Source organism: Balaenoptera borealis (assembly GCF_965194805.1).
Source record: "Balaenoptera borealis genome assembly, chromosome: 20".
Lineage (NCBI taxonomy): Eukaryota > Metazoa > Chordata > Mammalia > Artiodactyla > Balaenopteridae > Balaenoptera > Balaenoptera borealis.
In genome coordinates this window covers 41,500,586-41,510,665 of record NC_138879.1, presented here as the reverse complement: position 1 = coordinate 41,510,665, position 10,080 = coordinate 41,500,586, and the positions used below count along the sequence as shown (strand labels likewise).

Here is a 10,080-nt window from a genome sequence, read left to right as displayed (position 1 = left end):
TCTAGACTTTCCTAGAGACAGCAGCCATCAGGGTATTAGCTAATGATTTTTTTTCTCTTCCTCCCATTGGGAACTCCTAGTCTTCATGAACATATTTATTTTCCTTCTACCCTGGGGTTTGTGATCAAACATGAATTTAATCTGCCTAAACACACATACCACAGAAGCAAAGTTTCTGTTTTATCCAAAGAAGACTGTAATCAGGCATTCACACTCCTTCAGCTCTCTGGGTGTTTCTTTTTATCCTCTTTGAAATAAACATTCTTGTAAAATAGTGCAACCTCAGAATACAGATCAAGGGATAGAGCTCAAAAAAAAAAAAAAAAAAAAAAGATGGGTGGAAGACCTAAATAGACATTTCTCCAAATAGGATATCCAGATGGCCAATAGGCACATGAAAAGATGTTCAACAGCGCTAATTATCAGAGAAATGCAAATCAAAATCACAATGAGGTATCACCTCACACTGGTCAGAACGGCCATAATTTAAAAGTCTACAAATAACAAATGCTGGAGAGGGTGTGGAGAAAAGGGAACCCTCCTACACTGTTGGTGGGAATGTAAATTGATACAGCCACTATGGAGAACAGCATGGAGATTCCTTACAAAACTAAAAATACAGTTGCCATATGATCCAGCAATCCCACTCCTGGGCATATATCTGGAAGAAAACTCCAATTCGAAAAGATACATGTACCCCAATGTCCATAGCAGCACTATTTACAATAGCCAAGATACGGAAGCAACATAAATGTCCATCAACAAGTGAATAGATAAAGAAGATGTGGTGTGTGTGTGTGTGTGTGTGTATATATATATGACCTTCAAGATGGCGGAGCAGTAAGACGTGGAGATCACCTTCCTCCCCACAAATACATCAGAAATACATCTACATGTGGAACAACCCCTACAGAACACCTACTGAACGCTGGCAGAAGACCTCAGACCTCCCAAAAGGCAAGAAACTCCCCATGTACCTGGGTAGGGCAAAAGAAGAAAGAAAACACAGAGACCAAAGAATAGGGACGGGACCTGCACCAGTGGGAGGGAGCCATGAAGGAGGAAAGGTTTCCACACACTAGGAGCCCCTTCGTGGGCAGAGACTGCGGGTGGCGGAGGGGGAAGCTTCGGAGCCGCGGAGGAGAGCGCAGCCACAGGGGTGCGGAGGGCAAAGCGGAGAGACTCCCGCACGGAGGCTCGGCGCCGAGCAGCACTCACCAGCCCGAAAGGCTTGTCTGCTCACCCGCCGGGGCGGGCGGGGGCTGGGAGCTGAGGCTCGGGCTTTGGAGGTCACACCCCAGGGAGAGGACTGGGGTTGGCGGCGTGAACACAGCCTGAAGGGGGCTAGTGCGCCACAGCTAGCCGGGAGGGAGTCCGGGAAAAGGTCTGCAGCTGCCGAAGAGGCAAGAGACCATTGTTTCGGGGTGCGCGAGGAGAGGGGATTCAGAGCGCCGCCTAAACGAGCTCCAGAGGTGGGCGCGAGCCGCGGCGATCAGCGCGGACCCCAGAGACGGGCAGGAGACGCTAAGGCCGCTGCTGCCGCCACCAAGAAGCCTGTGTGTGAGCACAGGTCACTCTCCACACCGCCCCTCCAGGGAGCCGGTGCAGCCCGCCACTGCCAGGCTCCCGTGATCCGGGGACAACTTCCCTGGGAGAACGCACAGCGCGCCTCGGGCTGCTGCAACGTCACGCCGGCCTCTGACGCCGCAGGCTCGCCCCGCATCCGTACCCCTCCCTCCCCCCGGCTTGAGTGAGCCAGAGCCCCCAGATCAGCGGCTCCTTTAACCCCGTCCTGTCTGAGCGGAGAACAGACGCCCTCAGGCGACCTACACGCAGAGGCGGGGCCAAATCCGAAGCTGAACCCCGGGAGCTGTGCGAACAAAGAAGAAAAAGGGAAATCTCTCCCAGCAGCCTCAGAAGCAGCGGATTAAATCTCCACAATCAACTTGATGTACCTGCATCTGTGGAATACCGGAATAGACAACGAATCATCCCAAAATTCAGGCGGTGGACTTTGGGAGCAACTGTAGACTTGGGGTTTGCTTTCTGCATCTAATTTGTTTCTGGTTTAATGTTTAACTTAGTTTAGTATTTAGAGTTTATTATCATTGGTAGATTTGTTTATTGATTTGGTTGCTCTTTTCCTCCTTTATATATATAAATATATATATATATATATTTTTTTTTACTCAGCCATAAAAAACAATGAAATAATGCTATTTGCAGCAACATGGATGGACCTAGAGATGATACTAAGTGAATTAAGTCAGAAAGAGAAAGACAAATACCATATGATATCACTTATATGTAGAATCTAAAATATGATACAAATGAACTTATTTACAAAACAGAAACAGACTCACAGACATAGAAAACAAACCTTGTTACCAAAGGGGAAAGGGGGTGGGGTAAGGATAAATTAGGAGTTTGGGATTAGTAGATACAAACTACTATATGTAAAATAAATAAACAACAAGGTCCTACTGTATAGCACAAGGAATTATATTCAATATCCTGTAATAAACCGTAATGGGAAAGAATATGAAAAATAACATATATATATATAAAACTGAATCACTTTGCTATATACCAGAAACTAACACAACATTGTAAATTAACTATACTTCAATGAACATAAAAATTTTTCAAAATAGAAATTATTGGCACAGGACTGAACACTTTGCATGCATTCATTATCTTATTAGGTTCTCAGAACATCACAGTGAGGTAATAATTAGCAATCAGTTCCTCTTAGAGGCTCAGAGAGGTAAGCAATTTGCTCCAAATCATATAACCAGTAAATGGCAAATACAGGACTTAAATCCATGTCTGGTTGACTCCAGACCCCAGGCTCCTAAACATATTTTCTTACAAGATAATAGGTCCTGAAGCAGAGGGAAGGACAGACAGGAGTCCCTTCAGCTGGAAGTGTTTGAATGTCCCCCCACTCACTCAATTTGGAGAAAAGTTTGGGGTGCATGTGTAGGAGTGGATTGTAAGAGGATAATAACATACAAGACTCAGTTGGTTAAATTCATTGGCATAAACGTGCTTATCCAGAATACAGCATTCAATGCACTAGCACAAGTACTTGGGGATGGTGAATATTTAGCTAGATTGGCTGATTGGAATCTGGACTTTAAAACAGGCCTGCAGTTGATGAAGTTGAAATGCCAGAACTCCCCTGGGACATTAGGAAGGTATCTAAAGCCACGGGGAAGTGGGTCTATTGAAAAGGATCTATTATGTGCAAGCTGCCTAGCCATCCCTAACTGCACTCCCGGGCTAGGCCAGAGGACACTTCCTTTTTACCAAGGCATGCTTTGATGGGGCCGTGAGAGGAGGGCAGCGTCCTTAAGAGCTCTCTGGTGGGTATTCACTATAGATCAGAGATGGCCATGGGATATGCTGGAATCCCGTGGTTCTCAAATTTTAGTGCCCATTAAGAATCACTTGGAGGGCTTGATACAACACAGTCTGCCATCCTACTATTGGTGATAATTTAAGTAATCATGATGCCAGCAGGTGCCATTATTATGCTCCTAAAATATATGAGCAACCCAATTCCAGAATCCCATTTGGAAGGTCTATTATCAGGAGCCACTTCTGGTACCTAAACCTATGTCAGTCAGGAAGAAATAGATGGCACTGAAATTGGAATGATTTGAGGAGGGTTTAATAAAAATGCTATTTACCAAGATGTGGGCTGGGTGTGGAGAAAGCATAGGGCTGCTTTGGTACTCTGAGGCTAGTGACAGCATGGTGACCACCCTTGGACCCGACGGAGCAAGGACAGAGTGTGGGTCCCCAAAACTGGACGGAGAGAGTCATGGAGAGGGCCACCTGGAAAGGAAGTGAAAACCATTGGTTGAGGGCTGCGTCCAGGCAGAGGTATAAGGAGGCAACAGAGAAATCAGTACTTCACCCTAACTACTCCCTCTTTCCAACACCCTGCAGGGTTCCCCCATGTCCAAACCCAACCCAAAGCCAGGAGACCTGCAATCTCATTGACGTGATCCACAAAAGAATGGAATGTGTGTCTGCAGGGACAAGCTTGAAATCTTTTCTTTTGTGGTTCCTGAGAAGTTTTCATGTCAAAGACTTATAAAATGAGTCGAAGAGTGAACACTTTTGCTATTGTCTGGAAGTGATTGTGTAAGATTGGAATTCTTTATTCTTGGAATGCTTGGTGGAAGAGCTGTTAAAGCTTCTGGAGACTGGAGGATGCTTTGTGGGAAGGTTTTCCATTACTCACTCAATTTTTTTAAACAGTTTGAGGATTTTAAAAAAATTTTTTCTTGCAATCCGGTAAGTTAGATTTTAAGAAATCCGTCCACTTCTTCTAAATTAAAGTTATTGGCATAAGGTTCTTATTTTCTTCTTGGTGTCTGCGGGCTCTGTAGTGATGTCCCTTACTGGTGCCTTTTTTCCTTTTTTCATGGTCAGTTCAGGAGAGTTTCAGCTTCTTCGTAGGCTTGCCAAAGAACCAAATTTGAGCTTCTTTAGCCCTTTGTCTACATATTCTTTCCTATTTCACAAACCATAGCTCTTTATTTCATTTCTTTTACTATCACTGGGCTTGTTTTGCTAGAGTAGAAAAACTTGCAAGGATGGAAAGTGGACAGGAGAATATTCCAAGCAGGTGCAAAAAGTAAACAAAGTCTGGGAGCCAAGAATGAGCATGGGGATAGGAACACACAGGTCAAGGGCCTTGCCAGGTATTCTATCACAGCCCAAGCTGTTCCCTCCTTGCCACCGTGCTCATTGGCACTCCCCCCCACCCCAAGCTCCTAGCTCAGACCCCTTGCAGGAGGGAGCCAGGTTCAGGAACAAAGAGCCCACTTCATTGCTTCGCTCCCTACCCTGTCCTATCAATGATCTTTCCTGAAAACAAGGGGCTTAGACAAATCAGTGGTTTTCAAACCGTATCCCTCTGGGCCTGAGTAGCAGAAGGGAGCACCTATATGTGATGGGAGGAACCCGGTCACCAGAAGCTGGCTTTAATTTGTCTCCAGTATGAGACTTCCACCTAAAACTTGCCTTGGAAAAAGACATCAGCTACATGAAACTCTCTTGGTGATTATATGTAAACAGACTGGCTTTTTCTCCCAGTGTCACCCCTCACTCCCCATGAGACGTTGGGCAAGTTATTTAATCTCTCTGTCCCTCGGTGTCCCCATCTGTAAATGGGCATGATAATAATAGCGCTTACCTTGTCAGGACTAAATATGTAATAGGGGAAAGTCCTTAGCATAGGAGTTCTTTTCTATGGTTTCTTTTCCATTTTGGAGAAAGCAGCTCCTTGGATCACTTACTAGGGTGAGTGCCAGCACATCTGTGTTCTGTCTTCATCTCTGTGGTCTGGGAGGCTGGAAGGAAACAGCGCCTACCCTCCTACAGGCCACAGCTTTTGCCTTGCATTTCCTGGAAAACTCTTTGGCAGCCCAGCCTCCAGCTTAGTAGATTCAGGATACACACTAAGAATTCAGAATCTTAGTAGATTCTTCTTGACTTGACTGTACCCTGGCCAGGCAACGATCCCTCTGGGGGCCCCCATCCTCTCTGCTACCTACAAAGGCAGGCAGGGCAGCCAGAGCTGCCAAGAGGCTGAGATAAACCCAGAAACCAACAGCTCTTAGGCTGAAGCTCACATCTTCCCCCTCCCACAGGAAGGTGTCCACAGCGCCTCTGTGTCTGCTGCCCACAGCAGCTGCCATCAGCACCCAGGTGCTCGCTCAGCCAAGTAAATTCAATCTTTCTCCCCCCTTCCCTTCCTCTCTCTCCTTCCCTATGTTTCTCATCTTCTAGGAAGGCCTAAGCCAAAGTGACCCACTTCGGAGAGTATCAGAGCATCCGGGGTCCTTGGAGTCTTAACATCTAATTTTGGAGACAGAAAGCAGAAGCCTAGGTTGGCGACAGCAGGCGTCCTACCTGCCCCCTCCCACCTCCAGGACACCGCAGAACCGGAATAAAGCCTAAACCCTACTGCAAATCCAGGGCCTTTTCTTTGACCCCAGCTGATCGCCCCAAACCCTGCAGGTTGGGGGCCATATCCAGGACCTGTCACTCTGGCCCCCCTCAGTCAGCAAAGACGTGTCCCCAACATGCAGAATCAACCTCAAAATCTCGAGCCACATGTCCCGGTCCCACCCCCTCACGGGGCGGCGGGCAGGAACACTGGACCTGGGGTGGAGAAGACCCACTTCTACCTCTTAGCTTTCCTTCCCCTGCAGCATTCAAGCTGAGAAAAGCCTGACATCTCAAATGGTTTTTCTCTGTGACGTTATTTCTAGATGCACTCCGCGACCTGTTCACCTGCTGTTTCCCATTTAACCATTAAGAAGATCCCCTTGCAGAGGCTGAAGAGCTATGGAAGCACCAGTAGCCAGTGTCCACAGGCAGCTGTCCTGGAGGTAGAAAAACCCTGCTCCCCTCCACCCTCCCCACCTCATCTCACCCCTTCCCTTTCTTCCATCCCCCCCATCCTAAGTTCTGCCCCACAAGACAGACATAGACTAATTTGAGATGTCATACTCAGGGGATAAGATCCAACCAGACTATGTAATCCAAAGCCTCCTATTATTACATCAGGGACAGGCCCAGAGAGGGCCAGTAACCTCCCACACCCTCCTCGCTGAATGGGTGCCAGCTCACACTTGGGTGGTTGCTTTGCTGGATACCAGGCCAGCTTCTCCCAGGGCGCGGCAAGAACAGCAACTACCCCCAGAGGGCCTCTCCTTTCCACACCCCTCTGACTTCCTGTCCCAGGGCAGCCCCTCACCTGCAGCAGGTGGGCCTGGTCATCCCTAATGAGTCATCCCTTGGATAAAACCCTCCAACATTTCACCTAACCCTGCCAGCCCACCTTCATCCACAGCTTCAGAACCAAACTGGCCAAGGACATCGGTGCCAACCCAAAGGAGAAATGGGTCCGGAATTATATGAAACACCTGGGTCAGAAACCTCACACCCTGAAGACTTGGACTCTTTCGGCCACACTAAGACCGAACCAGAGGCTGAGAAATGATTATTCTCCCCCAGCCTTCCTGTCTCTATCCTGGACTAAATTGACCTGAATTTTCAGATAGGGTGCTTTCTGTTTCCTGATGCAAAATGTACTATGTCTTAAGTAATATTGAGTATTATTTGAATTGTGGCTGGTTGGGGAGTTATTTTGAATATTGGTGATCTCTTTTTTTAAATCAGGGCCTTGAGCCACTTGGCTCCTGTCGTGAGCCCCAGCTCCTTCTCCTGTAAGCTGTGGGCAGTGGGTCTTTCTCCTGCCTAACTCCCCAGGGGTAATGAGCATGCCTATGAGAGCCACGACGATGAAGGGCTACTGCAATCTAGGGAGGACAGCGCCTGGTGAATGTGAGGTGTTGCTAAATGTGTTATTATGGAAACATGAATGCAATTGTAGGATGGCTGACTTTTTGCGGAAAATACATTTTGCTTAAAATCTCTGATACAGTAGTGGTGTTTTCTTCAGGGATAACTCCCAACCAGTAGGGGGTGCTCTCAGGTGCAGGTGGATGGCAGAGGGTGCTAGAGGAATGCGGATGTAGCCAGGGCCTGGCTGTGTGGCTAACCTGGGCCCATCTGAGTGTCAGGGAGGGCCTGGCTCATCAGCCCAGGATATTCTAGACCCATGGCTCCAGTCCCCAGCATTAGCTTCCAGTGGGTCTCCCTGCCCTCGTCCTCCACCCTGGAGTAATACAGCCAGTAAGTGCACTTGACACACCCCCTGGTGGGGGCAGGGGAGGGGGAGGAATCAAGTGACCCCGTCCTGATTAGCATCAGACTTGACGGCAAAGATGGGACTTGGACAGATGGGCTTTGGAAGATGGTGTAGCACCCTCACAGCAAAGACTCTCCCGGAGGAGATGCGGGATGGAGAAGAGGGGAGAGGGCCTGCAGGGAATATCCCCAAATAGTCAGAGTAAGGGATCCAGAATGGAAAAGCCAGAGACCTTTGGAAAGGGAGGTTGAGGCATGGTTATAGAGGAATCGGAATATCAAGGTGGGAGTTTGGAGTCAGCTCTGAAGTCTTTGGAGCGATGGGGAGGGCAGGGTGTGGGGTGCCGGGAAGAGTAGCCTGGGATCGGGGCCGAGGGCAGGATGGGGTTGGCAGGGGGGCACTGAGAGCAGCCTACTGCAATGGTCCATGTGAGGGGTAGCCAGCGAAGCAGGGCAGTCCTGGGGGCGGAGGGAAGAGATGGCCTAAGAAGTATGAGCCAGATGTGCTGCGTGTTGAATGCCGGGGAAAGAGGGAAAAGCCCTGAGACACAGGACAGGAGACCATCTCCCCTAAAGCCATCAAACCCTGAGACCCAGAATTCACTGCCCTCCTTTGCTAGTCTCCCTAGAGTCTCATGTTACACAAGTTGGAGCTTGTGATTGTCCCTCTTAAAGGGACAGGACCTCCTCTTCCTCTCTATCCCCTGAGGGGCCTCCTGTTCTTCCTGAGACTGCCTCCCTCCTCTGTACCATTGATTTTTTTTTTTTTTTAACTTTGGGTTTATTTATTTATTTATTTATTTATTTATGGCTGTGTTGGGTCTTCGTTTCTGTGCGAGGGCTTTCTCTAGTTGCGGCAAGTGGGGGCCACTCTTCATCGCGGTGCGCGAGCCTCTCACTATCGCAGCCTCTCTTGTTGCGGAGCACAGGCTCCAGACGCGCAGGCTCAGTAATTGTGGCTCACGGGCCTAGTTGCTCCGCGGCATGTGGGATCTTCCCAGACCAGGGCTCGAACCCGTGTCCCCTGCATTGGCAGGCAGACTCTCAACCACTGCGCCACCAGGGAAGCCCCTGCCTCCCTCCTCTGGATGACTTGTGTTGGCATCTTCATCAGACGTGGACCCACCAATGCCTGGACCCTCCCCACGGCCCTCCCCAGGAGAAGGCCCTGCTAACCAACTCTGCAGGCTCTGTCCGGTTGAGACAGGGTCCGGGTATCATGCTGTACCACACAGTCAGGTGGCATCTGGGGACTCGGGGAAGAGCTCTACCCTGGGAGGCATTGTAAGCAGCTTTGGGCAGGAAAGCGCTCCCTGCAGGAGGTCCCTTTTGTCTTGTTGCTAAACTTAAACCAGGCGTCCCCATGCTCTACTCGCCTCTGGCCCTAGCACACTTTTCAAACCTTTTGATCACACAATACTTTGCCTAACTTGTTGGTTCTTTACATAGATCAAAGAAGCAGAAATGAAGAGTAAGTAATTAACTGAGGACCAGATGGCTTCCCCAGCTTCCCCTTCAGTAATCTCTCGAAAGAACTGCTAACAAGAGAGCATCTAAAGAAAGATCACGAGGAGTCGACAAGCTTGCACACAAGCCTGCACACAGTGGGGGATGGTGATGACTCTGACCCCCTATTTCAGTGATTAACTGAGATTACTTCCCTGTTTCCCCTTAAAAACTTTCACGGCCGGACTTCCCTGGTGGCTCAGTGGTTAAGAATCCGCCTGCCAATGCAGGGGACACGGGTTGGAGCCCTGGTCCGGGAAGATCCCACATGCCGCATAGCCACGAAGCCTGTGTGCCACAACTACTGAACCCACGTGCTACAACTACTGAAGCCCGTGCACCCTACCTCCCCTGCTCCGCAACAGGAGAGGCCACCGCAATGAGAAGCCCGCGCACCGCAACGAAGAGCAGCCGCCGCTCACCGCAACTAACTAGAGAAAATCCGCGCACAGCAACGAAGACCCAACACAGCCAAAAATTAATTAATTAATTAATTAATTAATTAACTAATTTATATTTAAAAAACTTTCATGGCCAAGCAGAATCTTCGGAGGTGGTTCTGGGGGGACACTGAGTCCACCATCTCCCCAGATTGCCAGCATTCTGATTAAAGGCAACTTTCCTTTCTAGCAACACTTGTGAGTTTGGTTTTGTAAGCAGCCGAGCAGCGGGAACCCTGGGCTCTAACGCCAGATCTGATCCTGACTTTCTGCATGTCCTCAGGCCTGGGGGTGTCCCTCTCCAGCCCTCAGTCACCTCATCTGTACAATGGGGCTAGCATCGTCTTACAGGCAGATGATGCCCAAGATCCCTTCCAGCTAGGGCAGCTTTTGGGTA

General features: G+C 49.0%; 1 long non-coding RNA gene across 2 annotated transcripts; it reads left to right on the top strand.

The window, feature by feature from the left end:
* The first annotated feature begins 1,277 nt into the window (after positions 1 to 1,277).
* On the top strand, positions 1,278 to 10,063 carry LOC309617943. Of its 2 annotated transcripts, none has more exons than XR_014238207.1 (3): positions 1,278 to 2,037; positions 3,958 to 4,308; positions 9,187 to 10,063. It is a non-coding gene; the product is annotated as an uncharacterized lncRNA (long non-coding RNA). The 2 variants fall into 2 exon arrangements; XR_014238208.1 differs by lacking the exon at positions 9,187 to 10,063 and adding an exon at positions 5,809 to 6,286.
* The last annotated feature ends 17 nt before the right edge of the window (positions 10,064 to 10,080 follow it).